The sequence below is a fragment of the Martes martes genome (genome assembly GCF_963455335.1).
Source record: "Martes martes genome assembly, chromosome: 14".
NCBI classification, from domain to species: domain Eukaryota; kingdom Metazoa; phylum Chordata; class Mammalia; order Carnivora; family Mustelidae; genus Martes; species Martes martes.
The window spans coordinates 29,718,310-29,734,672 of NC_137902.1; the positions used below are offsets into that span (position 1 = coordinate 29,718,310).

General features: G+C 38.8%; 1 protein-coding gene across 3 annotated transcripts in view; it reads right to left on the minus strand.

Annotated features, from left to right (window-relative positions):
• Window positions 1-15,984, minus strand: part of R3HCC1L (R3H domain and coiled-coil containing 1 like) — an 87,740-nt gene extending 71,756 nt beyond the window's left edge. The window contains exon 1 of one of the 3 annotated variants that reach the window (XM_080823126.1): window positions 15,881-15,984. The gene's annotated coding sequence lies outside the window, so the exon portion shown is untranslated. Of the gene's footprint in view, window positions 1-15,553 lie in introns of all 3 variants that reach the window. The other 2 variants (XM_080823125.1, XM_080823127.1) reach the window with 2 other exon arrangements.
• Window positions 15,985-16,363: the final 379 nt, after the last annotated feature.

Consider the following 16,363-nt stretch of genomic DNA (forward strand, 5'->3'; position numbering starts at 1 on the left):
TTTGTAAATGCAAAATATTGGAAACAGCATAAAAGAATGGTTACCAACCTCACAATAGAGTAATACTATACAACTGTCAGAAGGGGGAAAAGACAGAGAGGGAATGTGAGTCTATAAGTTGATATGGAATGAATTCCAAAATACATTGTGTTAAATGAGGAAACCAAAGTATAAAAGAATTATCTATAATATGCACCTTTTGTGTAAAAAAGAAGAGGAAATGACAAAATATACATGTATCATTCCTGGGGGAAAAACACACAGTAAGGATAATTCAGAGAATGATGAAGCTGGCTATCTATTAGAGGGTGGGTACAAACAGGTGGTAAGGGAAAAAGAAGGGTGACACTGCTCTGAGTATGTATTTTTTGTACAATTCTGACTTTTGAAATCATGTTAATGTTTCACACACCCAAAAATAAGGAAGATCAATTAGGACGGGGAGAAAAACTTAGAATAAAAATAGAACTGAACTATATTTCAAATGACTAACATAACCATGTGAGGGAAGAAAGAATGCTGGAGAGAAAACTAATCCAAATAACTTTTAAACATGGTTTTCAGATCAGCACTGTCCAAAGGAAACATAATAGGTACTTTAGTATTTTCCAGTAGCCACATTAAAATAAAATAGGTGGAATTAATTTTTAATATATCTTATCTAAATATCTTAAAATATCTCAATATTTTAGGTATAATCAACATAAAGATAATACTAAAACACTAATGATATATTTGACATTCCTTATTTCATGGTAAGTTTTTGAAATCCAGTCTATATTTTACACTTATAACACAGTTCATGGGTAGTAGCTACCCTATTTGACAGTGGCAATTTAGACTACATATCCTTAGGCTAAAGGAAAACCTATCAACAAATATTGAACTCTCCTGGGGCGCCTGGGCAGCTCAGTTGGTTAAGCAGCTGCCTTCAGCTCAGGTCATGATCTTGGGGTCCTGGGATCGAGCCCCGCATCAGGTTCCCTGCTCAGCGGAGAGCCTGCTTCTCCCTCTCCCTCTGCCTGCTGCTCTGCCTACTTGTACTCTCTATCTCTGTGTCAAATTAAAAAAAAAAAAAAAATATATATATATATATATATATATATATAAAAAACTCTCCTTAGTAGGTATCTTTTATTTATTTATTTTTTAAAGATTTCATTTATTTATTTGACCAACAGAGATCACAAATAGGCAGAGAGACAGGCAGAGAGAGAGGCAGGGGGAAGCAGGCTCCCTGCTAAGCAGAGAGCCTGACGTGGGGCTCGATCCCAGGACCCCGAGATCATGACCTGAGCCAAAGGCAGAGGCTTAACCCACTGAGCCACCCAGGCGCCCCAGTAAGTATCTTTTAAATAGTGGCATGAGTAAGCAATTCTTAATCTATTCTTAATCTATTTTCTGACATTCTAGGATTGAGCCAATAAGTAAAAATACAAATAATAAGGCATGGTTTCTCACTGTTGGAAGAGGGACAGACTAAAGAAGGACAAACTAAACCCTGCAGTAGTGGCTAGGATCACAGGTAGCAGCATAAACTCCATGCTTTCAGGAGACAGATGAAGATGTACTGAGTGTGTGTGCACATACACACATACACTACACACATCTATGTCCTAGATGCCTGCCAAGAGGGCCTGGAGCAATGTTACCCAGTAGCAACGAGGGCATCAAGAATCCAAATCATGGCTTTTAAAATCATTCTCTACTAAAAGGAACCTTTCAGAGCTCCTTGAAGAAATAACTCATTCCAGGGCTCAGGATGGGAAATTACAAGATCAGCCTAAACATTCTGTTGTGATAAAAAGTAAGGCAGTACTCAAAGAATGAGAAGGGCAAGCCAAAAGGAGACGAATCGGTTTGAAGGGGCTCCCACTGGCCAAATCAGGGACAGCAACAAAACAAATAAATAAGAATAGAAAAAAAAATGGCAGAACTAAACACCATTTAGGAACCTTCATGAAAATGACTCAAGCAGAAATCACTGATTGATACTAAAATTGGTGAGTAAAAGTTTAAGAAGTAACAAGACATTCATAAAGTCTCAAACTTTTTTCAAAGCTACTTCAGAATTACAAATAAAATGTGGGGGCGCCTGGGTGGCTCAGCCAGTTGTGTGTCTGACTCTCGGGTCATGAGATCAAGCCCTCCCCCACCCCACATCAGGTTCTGCACTGGCGTGAAATCTGCTTGAGATTCTCTTTCTCCTTCTGCTCCTCACTCCCCCACCCCTGCTCACATGTGCACAAAAGTGAACACTCGCTCTCTAAAAAAAAAAAGTGAATGTACTTAATCCCACTATACACATAAAAATAGCTAAAATGGTAAATGTTGTTATGTATATTTTACCACCAAAAAAATTACAAAAGGAAGAATCTTTAACTACACTGGAAAACCTGGCAGGCACTACCTTTCAAAAAATTTGAAAAAAACAAACAAAAAAATTGTTTTTTTTTTAACGTATGAAATAAGGATAGATTTTATTCTTTTTTTTTTTTAAGATTTTATTTATTTATTTGACAGGCAGAGATCACAAGCAGGCAGAGAGGTGGGCAGAGAGAGAGAGAGAGAGGAAGGGAAGCAGGCTCCCCGCCGAGCAGAGAGCCCGATGCGGGGCTCGATCCCAGGACCCTGAGATCACGACCTGAGCCGAAGGCAGAGGCTTTAACCCACTTAGCCACCCAGGTGCCCCAAGGATGGATTTTTAATGTAGTGATCCAAGATCACTTTACCAGTAATTCAACAACCTACACCTCCTGACATGATGTACTGAGAAGCATAACATTACTTCTATGGTGCTCCTGCCAAAAATGGATAACCTAAATCCAATCATGAGAAAACATCAGATAAGCCCAAATTAGAGGCATTCTACAAAATAACTGGCCTGAATTCTTCAAAAATGTCAATGTCATGAAAAAAACCCAGACTGAGGAAATGCTCCCGATTAAAGGAAACTAAAGAGATATAACCATTGGAATGCACACCATGATCCAGAATTTTCTTTTGCTATAAAAGCACATCATTGGGACAAGGGCTGAAATTTGAACAAGTCTGTAGATTAGATAATAATATTAAATCAATGATAATTTCCTGATTTTGACAACTGCACTGTGGTTACATAAAAGAATATCCTTATTTTTAGAAAATGCACTTTGAAGTATAGGTATACAGGGAAATAAGCCTGCAACTTACTCAAATAGTTCAAGAAATAGATATACAGAGTGTGTATATATAGAGGGAGAAAGGGAGAGGGAGAGAAATGAGAAGGAGGAAGAGGAGAAAGGGAGGGAGGCAGAGAAAAGGGAAATGTACAGAAGTGTTAACGTTTGAGATATCTGGGTAAATTTTTTGTATTCTTATAACTTTCCTACAGTCTGAAATAACGTTAACATAAATTAAACAGAAAAAAAAAAGATGTTAGCACAGAACCTGGCACATAATCTGTAATCAAATAAACGGCAGTTATTAGATGTTGTTAATATTATCTCTAAATTCTGTACACAAAAAAATCCTCTTAAGAGATATATACATTGAGGCACACGGGTGGCTCATTCGTTAAGCGTCTGCCTTCAGTTCAGGTCATGATCCCAGGGTCCTGGAATGAAACCCTGCATTGGGCTCCCTGCTCAGTGGGAAGCCTGCTTCTCCCTCCCTGACTCCTCCTGCTTGTGTTCCCTCAACACAAGCAGCTGTGGCTCTCTCTGCCAAATAAATAATTTAAAAAAAGAGAGAGAGACATTTATGGTGGGAAAAAATGGAGAAGGGGAAGCAAAATAATACACGTTTCATTTAAACATACTTGCACAAGTACATAAGTAAATGCACATAAGTAAATGTACATAAGTACATAAGTACAATAAGTACATAAGTACATAAGTACAATGTACTTATGTTCATTTACTTATGTACAAGACTAGAAAAGACTAGAAAACAGACACTGAACAGTTAACAGTGGTTAGCACAGGGTGGAGGAATCGAAGTGATTCTTACTTTCTTCCTCATACTTATCAGTATTTGCTAGGTTTCTTATAATGAAGCTGAATCATTTTTATGTTTTTTCCAAAAATTATTTGTAGAAATTAAGGGGACAGCCTGCAATCAAGGGAGGCATGACATTTTTCCTTTTCTATAACAGTACCCTCTCTGCAGACCCATATTTAGTTATTATTTTTGAAGCACCATATGCTGTTACTTGCCTTTCATGTATTAAAATTATAATGATCATGTAGTAACATTTCACATAAAAATGTTATAGTTAGTCTTATCAAATCCTTTCAGCCCTATGGGTTAAGAGAGTGGAATGGACATACACATATAAATTTGCTTCTTTACAAAATCCTACTAATATAAAAGTTTGTTTTTTAACATACAAATCAACAAGGATGGAAAGAGGAGAAAAGAGTAACACAACGTTGGAAGTTGGAACATATACAGGTATTTATAGCAGGTCCCTGGGGAGCCAAATCCCAATCCAGAAGTGGAAAAAGCGGAGACCCAACCCAATTTACAGCCAGAAACCCACACAAGGGTCAGGAACTGCCAGCACCACCTCTGGAATTGGAAGTGAAATGGAGACTATCTGAGGAGCAGTTGAACCCTAGGTCCCCTTCTACCCCTTGAAAGAAAGCTTTAGGTTACCTCTGCAGAACTTAGAAGCAGAAGGGATGATCTACGGTTTATGGGCTGACTAAAAGTGCAGAGGTCTTTCAAACAGGGTGATGAAGCGAACATGTTAATAGCTAAGATCTACTGTTCCCTACTCCATCCCCATACACCAGCTCCCCAAAAAATGCAAATGGTTGTAGATTACCAGGACCTCTGAGTACCTACAAATACCCAGCACTACATAAAAAGAGACAAAGACGCCCCCACCAAGCCACATCACTATTACAGAATAAAATCAGAGACTCAACAAGTTTCCAAGGATTAGGTCCAAACAAAAGAAGAGCGTTCACGTGTTTGCTGAGGACTTCTCAAGAGCAATAGAAGACAAGGAGAAAAAAACTATACCTTCAAAATTCGGAAGAAAAACATTTCCAATCTAGCATTTTACACTCATCCAAACTATATTCATCAAATGCGAGGACAGGAAAAAAAAAAAGACACTTTGACACGAAAAGGCTCAAAAAATTACCTCCTATGTATACTTTCTTAGAAAATTACCACAGGACTAATAATTAAAAGTTCTAACAAATTCAAGAAAAGACGGATTCTTTGTAGTCATAAAAAACTGCCAGGAGTATTGGTTTTAAATCCATTCAACTGGTAAGGACAACTCAACCCAGTAGGCACTTTTACAGGCCAAACAGTCAGGGACAGAATCACATTCCCTACTGCCAACCAATGAACAACAGCGCCACCCAAGTAACCATGCTTCTATAGATGATGTTAACCCCCACCTCTACCTCTTAAAATCCTCCAGTCCCTGAACTCCACCCTCCCCAAAACCACTATGTAAGATAAACAACTCCACCCCTCCCAACAAAACCACTATGTAAGATTAACAATCTTCTTTGTTCAAGGAGACTGTGACTGAAGAGATATTCTAGAGAGTGGGGTGATGGTCTCATCACCCTCTAACACCAAATGAAGAAAGAAACCAAAGCAAACAAAGGCATGGTGTACGGAAAACAGGATATCTAACACAAGAGAGAAGTGAAGGAATGTGGGTGAATGGACATTCCAGGATTCCAGGATGCAAACTGCACCAAAAGTAGAAGGCAAACAATTCAGACTGAAGCTATGTGACAGAGTCAAGAAGCTTGAAGGTTGTCATCCCCATGCTCTCTGCCATAGTACCATCTTTTTCGTCCAATACAAATACTAGAGGATGTGCTCTAAGTAAGAGGGTAAATGAAAAATAAGGAAGATAAGGGTTACAATACTGGGAATCAGACTGAAAAGGGGAGAAAAGTCTAAAGATAACAAAGAGAAATCTTCCCAGGAAAAGACCTGTGAAGTAGGCCCAGACAGTAAGACAATGAAGGTCTCCAAAGAGAAGTTGCCAAAAGATTTTTTTAAAAGGAAAGAAAATTAGAACTGACAGATTACTATGGCTGACCTTGTGGAAAACTGCACTGAGAGGCTACTATTTCAGACCTATCAGCAAGTAAAATTTGCACAGGCATAATAATGTAAACACAACATCAACTATCTCATTTAACCAAATATTATAACTAAATTGGAAAGCTAGAGGAGGAACAGTAGTAGTGATGGTGGTTTAAGAACAGTACAGCTTTCTCTACCATAATAGAGACTCAATATAAAATGAAAAAGGACAGCACTGCACATATATTATTTTGAAACATGGAGATACAAAAATGCCAGAAAAAATAGCTTAAGGAGCTGAAAGTGGTTACCTTTAGTGAGGAAACCAGAGAGCATGGGGGATTCACTGTATTTTGTTACAAATCCCTTTTTTACTATTTGACTTCTAAAACTTGTCTACTTTAAACTATATGTCTGTTGATAAAATACAAAAAACAACTGATGAATTTATCTTAAATGTATTGTTCATCATTCAAAAATATGTAATAAAATATTTTCAGTTGGAAGGAATAAGAAAAATTTTACAGGAAAAAAGGTTTCCCCCTTTTTTGGGAAGACCTTCATATTCGTAATACTAAAAGAACACAAACATACAAAATATAGAAGCTTTAAAAATAAAAAAAATTTAAAGCAAATAATCACCATTTGAGTGGATAGACAGAATTCAGTAATTGTAATACTAGAAAGACTGTAGGTCTGATCTTACTTACAAATTCATTAATGATCAGGAGAGTGCAAATAACACATTTAATTAAATTTGCTCATTTATCTATTTGGGGAAGTACGATTAACAGTGTAACAGCAGTAAAAGAGAGTAGTAATATAAAAGGACAGAGATGGATTAAAACATTGCCCAAAACAACCAAACTGGAGAGTGGATGGAAAGCTAAATAAAACTATGGGCTTAAAACTACAAAAAAGAAATACATAAAATTTATATAAAATTATATATATAATTTTACTGCACATTGTTGTCATATGAAGTAATTCAGGCCAATGCCAAGTTAAATGAGGAAATATATAAAAACACACACGCTGGGCACCTGGGTGGCCCAGTTGGCTGAGCGACTGCCTTTGGTTTGGGTCATGATCCCAGAGTACCGGGATCGAGTCCCATCATCAGGCTCCACAGGGAGTCTGCTTCTCCCTCTGATCTTCTCCTCTCTCATGCTCTCTCTTACTGTCTCTCTCTCAAATAAATAAATAAAGTCTTAAAAACACACACGCACACATTATGTATTTGTATATATATACACACATACATGCACATAGATACACATAATTTTTTTCCTTAGAAGAGACTGATAATCCTTATTAAAAGCAAGGACTCGTGAAGGATTACACTCTGAAAACAAAGTACTATTGACACAATCTGACAAGAACAGTTTTATAATTGTTTATATTTATATATAAACTCTGTCAAAGATTACCAATAATGACCGACTGTCCTAAAGACAATTAACTCTTTTATCTACCCTATATTCTTCATCTAGCTATACCTGGATTATCCTCATTGTTTTTGTTCTTTGTGCCCAGGCACTGACCACTCAAAATAGTCTACATATTCCAACATCTCCAGCAGGAAGGTGTGGCTAAGTGACTAATTTTCACCAATGGAATATGGGCAGAAATGGTACATGTAACTTTCAGTAAATATCCTTAAAGGGAAGGAGATATATTTTCTTCTTCCTTCTTCCTGATGCCTGGAATGTGAATGAAACAGCTGGAGCTCCAGCAACTATCTTAGACCATAAAGTGACTTTGGAAAAGAACAGAATCCATGCACAAAACAGCACCATGACAAACCAACCATACCAGCCCTAGACTACTTGTGGACTTCCTGACATTAAAAGAGATACATTTCTATGATGTTTAAGTCTCTTTTATTTGGCTGCAATCAAATCTAATCCCGATTAGTATAACCCCTATACTAAGACCCACTTCTTGTTTTCTTTCTTTATCTAAGCAATCTTCACCTGCTCCTTTGCCAGCCCCTTTTCTGCCTCTCAAACCCTTACTATGAGTACTCGCCAATATTCCACTCTTGGTTTTTTCCACTCTTCTCCTAGGACAACATCCTAAAAAACAAATAAAACAAAACAAAAACCAAACACACTCACATGCGCGTGCGTGCGCACACACACACACACACATCTCTATACTTCAAGTCTTTTATTTGGGTTCTAGTTTTATCTCCAGCTGTCTATCATTTCACTTGGATGAGACATAACTGAACAGGAACATAACTGATTTTTAAAACAAATAAATAAATACCATAGTGATGGTAGCAAAAGCAGTGGTTGTTATGACACTAATAAACAGCTAATATTTACTGAACTCTTAATATTTGCCAGGCAGTGTTCTAAGTATAAGAGCTAATCCTGACAACAATTCTATGAAGTAGGGAGTATTATCACCATACCCATTTTTTAAAAAACGAGGAAACAGACCCAGACAAATTAAAAAACTTGCTCAAGACACATAACTAATATATCAAAGAGATCATTCAAACCTGGGTTTTCCAGAACCTACCCTCTTAACCAGAGTGCACTGGTACTTTATTCTAAGGATGCTATCACAGCTTCAGACTTTTTAAGTTGTCCTCAGCAACCACACTATAATCATTTAAACATCCACCGTGGTAATAAATTTTATGCCTCTGCATTTTCAGAAACTGTCAAATATCACTTAGAAATCAGTAAATGAGATGAGTGATCAAGCTAGAAAATATTCTTTTGAAGACAAAGGATATGATCATCAAGTAATGAGACTGGTTTTCTTGTATGACTCTACTGGTTCTGAAATTAGTTTCAAAAGACAAATTCCAAAGAAAATTTATTTGCTAAAATAAATGCATGACCTCAAAAACAAATTACTTTAAAAAGAAGAGCATTCATTTTTAGGTTCTTTAGTTTTAAAGCACCAGATTTTAAGTACCACTCAAATTATCTAATACCTAAAACTTGTATTAGCACTTGAACTCATTATCTTTCTCCCTACACCTATCTGAGCTCCTTTCCCAATGTCACTATCAGTGACAGCACAATATACTTGCAAGGTCAAGCTCAAAACTTTGAGATTTTCTTATTTCTTCCAGTTCTTCCATCCCCATGCTTACTGTTCTTCCTCTACAAGAATACCATGTTTTCTTTCCACATTACCCCACCACTGTCCTATTGAAATACTCTCCAGCCATTCTCAACTACAGGTTATCCCACAAAGCTGCCAGGACAACCTTTCTCACTGTTTTCATCATATGACTTTCAACAGAAGTACCATCACCTACAGGACCAAATCTACATTCTTCAGCCCAGTCTTCAAAGCTTTCTATTAATTCTTCCTCATCATCACACACTTATAAACCTAACAAATCACATCTCTGTACTACTCATCATCAGTAAAAATCATACCTTTCATTTGTGCATTCTGTTAACACCCCCTTTTTGTCTCACTCAACTCACATATTGCACTCATCTTTGCTTCTAACTTCTCCTCGTTCCTCTCTGTGTGGAACTGTCTTCTGCCCTCTCCAGTCAGTCTGTTACTCTATCACTTCCTTCAAGATCCTCCTCTTCCTTGAAGTCCAAATAACCCTCACAGAGACTGCTCTATTTTGTATTCCTCACCACAGGGACCATCCAGTAGCAGAACTAGGAGAATCTCAAAGACTGACCAGACTAGGTCTTTGTCTGTGTATGAGTGATTTTTTAAGGAAAAGATTAATTTTCATCAAATTGTTGTGTCAAATACCTTAGACAGTTCGCTGGACGGCTGCCACAGTGAAAGCCCAGAGATATCCTACAACTTGCCCTGCTTTTCAGTTTGGCAATGGTAAAGCCAGAATTTAAACCCATCTCCTCATTTCCCCACCCAAAATGAATACAAATTTAAAGACCACTACCCAGAATATAATTCCTGCTAGTTTTAGAAACTGTGCTAGACACTATTCATAAAAACGTTATTTTTTTTAACTCAGGATACAAAATTTACACACAATAACAAGAGATTCCAATTTAAGTGTGTTTGTGTTATATTAATACATATACACAGAAAACAGAAAGGAAGGAAATAATCCAAGATGTTAACAGTTACCTCCAAACGGTGAAAATAAGATATATTTCCCAAATCCTCTGTAATGAGCACATATTGATTTTATAATAGTAATAAGAAATACTTACAAAATTAAAATTGTGTGACACTATAAAGTCAAAGATAAATTCCCTGTCTGAGAACTCAAGAGTCAGAAGCAAAGTTAAGTTTCAGGCTACCCAAAGAAACAAACAAGAAGCACTGCACAAAAAAGAAACACTATGGCAAGAAGGGAAAGAAAAGCAATGTCATTAATGTGACAACATTGTGGCAGAAACCAAGAGCTACACGGCTTCTGGGGCTTGTCAACTCTAGTACTTAATAAATCACTGGTTCTCACACTAGAAGAGTCAAGAAGCCAAAAAAGTCACTGGAAATTCTGAATGTATTGAAAGATGGTCACACTGAGTTTGAAACTATTATCTGGGATGGCTGCAGAGAATTACCAACCACATAAACAAATCAAGGCTATTTATTTTCCTCTAGGTCTTTTCCTAAAATTAAAATGTGAATTGAAAGCACGAAAGTTCCGAAAAGATTCACAGAATAAAAAAGTTTAGAGCCATATATAGGCCAATAAATTCATCTTTTCCTAGCACTAGGTTTTTAATTCCAGTCCAAAATCCTTTATCCAAAACTCTTGGAGCCAGAGAGGCTTCAGAAATCCAAATTCACGTATGTGTTTGTGTTCCTCTCTTGGACTCTGCCTTTCAGTGAGTTTCTTCCCTGCAGCTACCACCCCATTTCCAAGTCATTCTTGTTACCTTTTCCCTCTGATCTTTGTAAATAAGCAGAATTGCTATTATCCCTATTTTACAGACAATAGAAACTATAAACTGGACTACTGGTATAAATTTGAGAGTTTAGGGTTTGAATCGAAGTGCTTCTCTTCTTTCTTAAGAACTCTTCTGGTATTCCATGGCAAAGAACTTGAAACAGCCCAATTACAAGCCGATACTAAAATTATGCATATTCTTTTCTAAGAAGCAAATCTCCTACTAAGGAGTACCACCTACCCTTTGCCCCTATTTTTGCCTCTGTGCTAAGTTAAATGGTCAGGAGCTGTTACAAATAGATACCATCACATTTACACGTTAACCTCTGTTATCTGGGAACCTCATAATACTAGACACCAGAACCTGCTGTTTCCAACAGTGCTTCTCTGCTTCTCTATTTTTATCCCTGATCTGAAAACAGCCATGTTTGACATAAAAAGAAAAAAAAGATAGAAGAGGGAAAACAAATATTAATAAAACTGAAGAGTGAATTTGAAGAATGGAAAGCTATATAGAAGACTAGCATAAGACAGGTGAAAAATGCACGCCACAGACTGGGAGCAACTGGTCTATGTTTTATTGTGAGAGGAGAAAACCCTCTTCAAATGCAGGCTTATAGCTTGCTGAGTAACACCCTATAACTTCTCTTCTATCTAAAGCTCTGACAACTGGAATTTCTCTGTAATTCAATAAACTCTTACGAGTTACACGGGCTTCATCCATCCTGCTGGGCTCATTAATGGGGAACTCTAAATGTTTTCTCCACTAGCTAAGAGCACATTTTCTGGTGGGTGGCATAGAAGGAGGGTTCTCTTTCAAGATATAAATAATCTAATTCCATTTCTTCTCACTTCTTCTATGAGTAGGAAGTCTGCAACAAATATAGTTCAACAACAAAAAGAAATGTCTAAATTATAACTGGTAGTGGTCGTCAAAGATCATCCTATAGGTCCCCAGTTTTATACAAAGTATGAGAGCTACTCTTATATTTATACAGGGTTATAATTAAAAGTCTATACTTTTACTTCTGGCACTAATTCATGTAATTCTATTATGTCTAATGAGTGCTTGAGTGCCGAATCAACAACATACCAGTTTTATCATTCATTCTGGTGAGCTATTTTGTGAGTAGTTAGCTTATGGAGCTAATGAGGACAGGGTCACAGATTCAAACATGCTGGCCAATTAGCTTTGCTGTGTTTCAAGGTTCCATGGTCACAATCAACAACCTTAACCTTGGCTAACAACAACAACAACAAAAATACACTAATCATGTGAAGCACTAAGGGAATGAATATAGACGTATTACCAAAATCAATGACTATCAGAAAAATGTAATAAAAATTTTTAAAGAAATACTAGTAACATAGTCTACCTTTTGCCAACCCTGGTTAGTATGTGCCTAGTCCAAATAATCTCTAATCTTTTCAGTCACGTGGGGCTGGTATTACTATTCCTGTTTGAAAGATGATAAGAAAATGAACTCGGAATGACAGTAAACCGAAGTCATAAATTACTATTAAGTAGTAGAGCCTGGATTCAAAACTTGATCTAACTCCAAAGCTTAGGCTACTTCTACAATACCATATAGTGTCTCTAGATTGTGTCTTAGGGACAGAGGACAATCAACAAAATGTTTTTATTCAGAACTATTCAGCGCAGTCATTACTAACTGAGCATACTACATACTATCATACTACGTTACTAACTAGCATACTACACTACAAACAGATGCTACAGCTGAGAATGAATCTACCTCCCAAAACTTCTCTAAGTAAAAAAAGTCAATGAACAAAGGTGTTTAAAACAAAGGGGGAAATAACACATTACAGGACACAAAGTAAATTTTAACGGAAGTGACTAGTGTCATAGCTTTGTATAAAAGTCTATAGTGAAAAAATAGTTATCTTGCTGATTCATAACTAAAAGTAAGAATAAAAGGTGCCTGTGTGGCAGTTGGTTAAGCATCTTACTCTTGGTTTCAGCTCAGGTCATGATTTCAGGGTTGTGAGATGGAACCCCACGTCAGGCTCTGAGCTAAGCATGGTGGAGACTGCTTAAGATTCTCTCTCACACAAATAAATAAATAAATCTTTAAAAAATAAATAAATAAAAGAATGAAATTGGCAAGGCAGAGCCAGAGGATACCACATCAAAGAGAGTAAAGAACACATTTCCTAAGTATCTGAGCCTGCAGATTTCTTGTAGTCAACACCTATTTGTAGGAATTAAAAATAAACATTTCAATTCTTAACCTTAAGATTTTGCTTTGACCAACAAATCAGTTTTCTCTATTAGATTTTTCTTCACTTTTCTTCTTGGTTTCTCTAAACTCTCACTTCCTTGCAAACGCACATACACCAACGTCACTAAGAGTTCTCACCTTCAAAAAATGAGGTCACTAAGCCTTCTGGAACCTACCCACTAAGCTAACTTTTAGAGTTGAATAGTCTGACTTTAAAAAAAAAAAAAAAAAGGCAGGGGTAGGGGAAAGACAAAAAATTCTCTACAAAATTCTGTCCTAGTTGATAGTCAATACAAATCATAAACATAGATAATTGTTCTACTACAAGTTACAATATGCAGACAGAAAACCCCATTCTCACTACAGGTTACAAATAAAGCACCAGTTCAAAGCACATCCCAAAAACAACCTTTTCACAACAGCATCTGGAAACTTCTAAAAATAAAAAAATGGCATAATATAATCTTTATATAAGGTGCAAATGATTAAAAAAAAAAAAAAAAGCACCGTGCAATCTGAGTACCTCTACTTACGGTATTTTTGGGTTACGGATAGCTACCTCATTTTATGGGGGGAGAAAGAGAATCTCAAGAAATATGTTACCTAAAATAATCATGTTTGGTCATCATCACAGTCAACAATTACAACAGCAATAAGATATTGAGCAATTGCTCCAGGCACTACTAAGGTCCTTCTACTCACATCCCATTTAATCCTTATAGACACCTTGTGAGGTAAATGTTATTATATCTAGTTTAGAGACTAGTAAACAGGCTTAAAGGTCAGCTAATTTGCCAAAAGTCAAAGCAGAAGTCACAGCACCAGGATTTGAACTCAATTTGTTCAATTTTGTACATTCAACTAATGCACTGTACTGCCATCCTGGTTTTTGAACCGCATTCAAGTATTTTTCAACTAATGATTTCAATGTAAATACAGGATTACCTAATTACTACACCTCCAAACCCAGAAAAAGTTGATTGTAAAATCCCCATTCTCTCTAAGAGAAAAATAAGACAAAAAGCCACCTGCTTAGAGTCTCAGATCTTAATTGTCAGAAGACTGGGATAGGGACTATTTATATTCTGAATCCTAACTACGAGGAAACAAGAGTTCTAGCACATATACCTAGGATAGGTGAAGGTTACCCCAATATTTCAGCTAGTATGCACACAAGGTTAGTGGCATTGTGTTACCATTAGAGCTAGATTTAGGACCAGTAGTATCTGAAAAGGGGGGGGGAAGAAAACACAAGACCAGCGGGAAACAGGCATTAGGTCAGCACCACAAATGAGGAACATAAAGTGCTGAGATATTCATACTTGTGTAGTGAATGAAGGTTATGAGAGAGCAAAAGGGGTAGACAGTTGGGCACGTTGAGGGAAGGGAAGTGTCCAAATTCTGGGGGAACTTAAAATCCAGATGAAGTTTAAAACTGACTCCACAGGGGCGCCTGGGTGGCTCAGTCCTTAAGCATCTGCCTTCAGCTCAGGTCATGAGCCCAGAGTCCTGGGATGGAGCCCCGCATTGGGCTTCCTGACATCAGGCGTCCCGCTCCGCGGGAACCCTGCTTCTTCCTCTCCCACTCCCCCTTCTTGTGCTCCCTCTCTGGCTGTGTCTCTCTCTGTGTCAAATAAATAAACAAAATCTTAAGAAGGAAAAAAAAAAAAATGACTCCACAGGTGCTAGGGCCTTAATATCACCTCTTCAACAGGAACATGGCTTAAGAATGTTTGTATGGCTTGTATTCCTTTCCAAACATACTTCCACCTATTAACTCATTTGATTTTCACAGAGTGTGATCATATTTATAATCGAGTTCATAAAGACGTAAATGTGGTTTTAAAATACAACTGCCCTACACTGAAGAAAGGTTATCGAGGCTACATCTGATACATGCTTTCTCACATATATCACTTCTGTCTGACCCCCGAAACAGCGGGAAACAGGCAGGCCAAAGACTATCATCCCCTTTTTTCAGATACAGAAACCAAGGCTACGCTAAATGGGCTACAAAAGATGACAAGCCCAGCAAGTGGCAGACCTGAGACTCCTAGGGCATTAGACTCCAAATCCTATCCTTCTATCCTTTCTCAACTCTGACAGACGTCTTTATTGATAAAGAAAACTTTAAATAATCGGACTTGGGGTTTTCCGAGGGCCGCCCAAGACAACCAGGAAGTACATCCTCCCGTACAGACAGCTCACGCCCAACCTACAGCCCGTAGCCCGGGGCTCCCGGCCAGCCGAGCGGACTCACTGGAAAGGCTCGCAGCCCGGAAATCGCCGGCCGCCCCGGGCTCTTCTCGGGACGGCCTCGGTGGCCTACAGCCCCATACTCCGGGGCGGGAGGAAAGGCGGGGAGAGGAGGGTCCGCCAAGGACCCGCTCAGTACCTGTTGAAACCCGGGGAAGAAATGTCCTCTCCGCAAAGAGTACTTGGGAAGAGGACCCAGAGCGGGCACGCACTCTTAGAAGAGCAAAAGGGGTTCGGAGGAACCCCGCAACCCAGGGCCCGCAGGGGTCGAAGGGCGGCAGCTTCCCAGTAACCTCCGCCCCAGGCGGGGACCCGCCCCTCGCATGACGTGAGGGGAAAAAAGTACCGGTAAAAAACAAAAAGGGAAGGAAGTCTAGTCCAAAGTGTATGGGGAGAAGTGGAAGCGACCAGCACCGACTGGGGGTGCGAAGGCAGGGAGGGACAAGGATGCGGGATTGCTCGTTACCGGGGGCGCCGTCGCTCTCTGTGCTTCCGCCGCCTCCTCGAAGCTCATGCTCTTCCGCTGGCGCCGCTGGGGCGCGCGCCAGGCCTCGACTCCGCCCCCGCCTCGCGCCGCGGGGCCTTCTGGGGACTGTAGTCCTTCCAGGCCGGTGCTACGTGTGAGGCTTCCCGGTCACGTGGGGGGAGGGCTGGCAAAAACGGCGAGGAAGGGAAGGCGTTTGCGCTCCTGCCTGCCAAACCTCCCCGCTTCCTCTGGGCTATAAACGTGCTCTGGCCTCCTCACGTCCGGCTCAGTCACAACATCCCTCCTTTTCCTTTTACAGCCAAGTTTTTTGAAAAAAGCAATCTAACTCGTCTCCGCTTCTTCCTGCGTGCCCTGCAGGTTCTGCCCCTAGAAAGCGCCCTTGTTGCCAATCAAATCCTCATTGCCAAACTAACGGGAGGAATCTTCAGGTCTTCCAGTTTAATCTTTAAGCACCATTTGGGG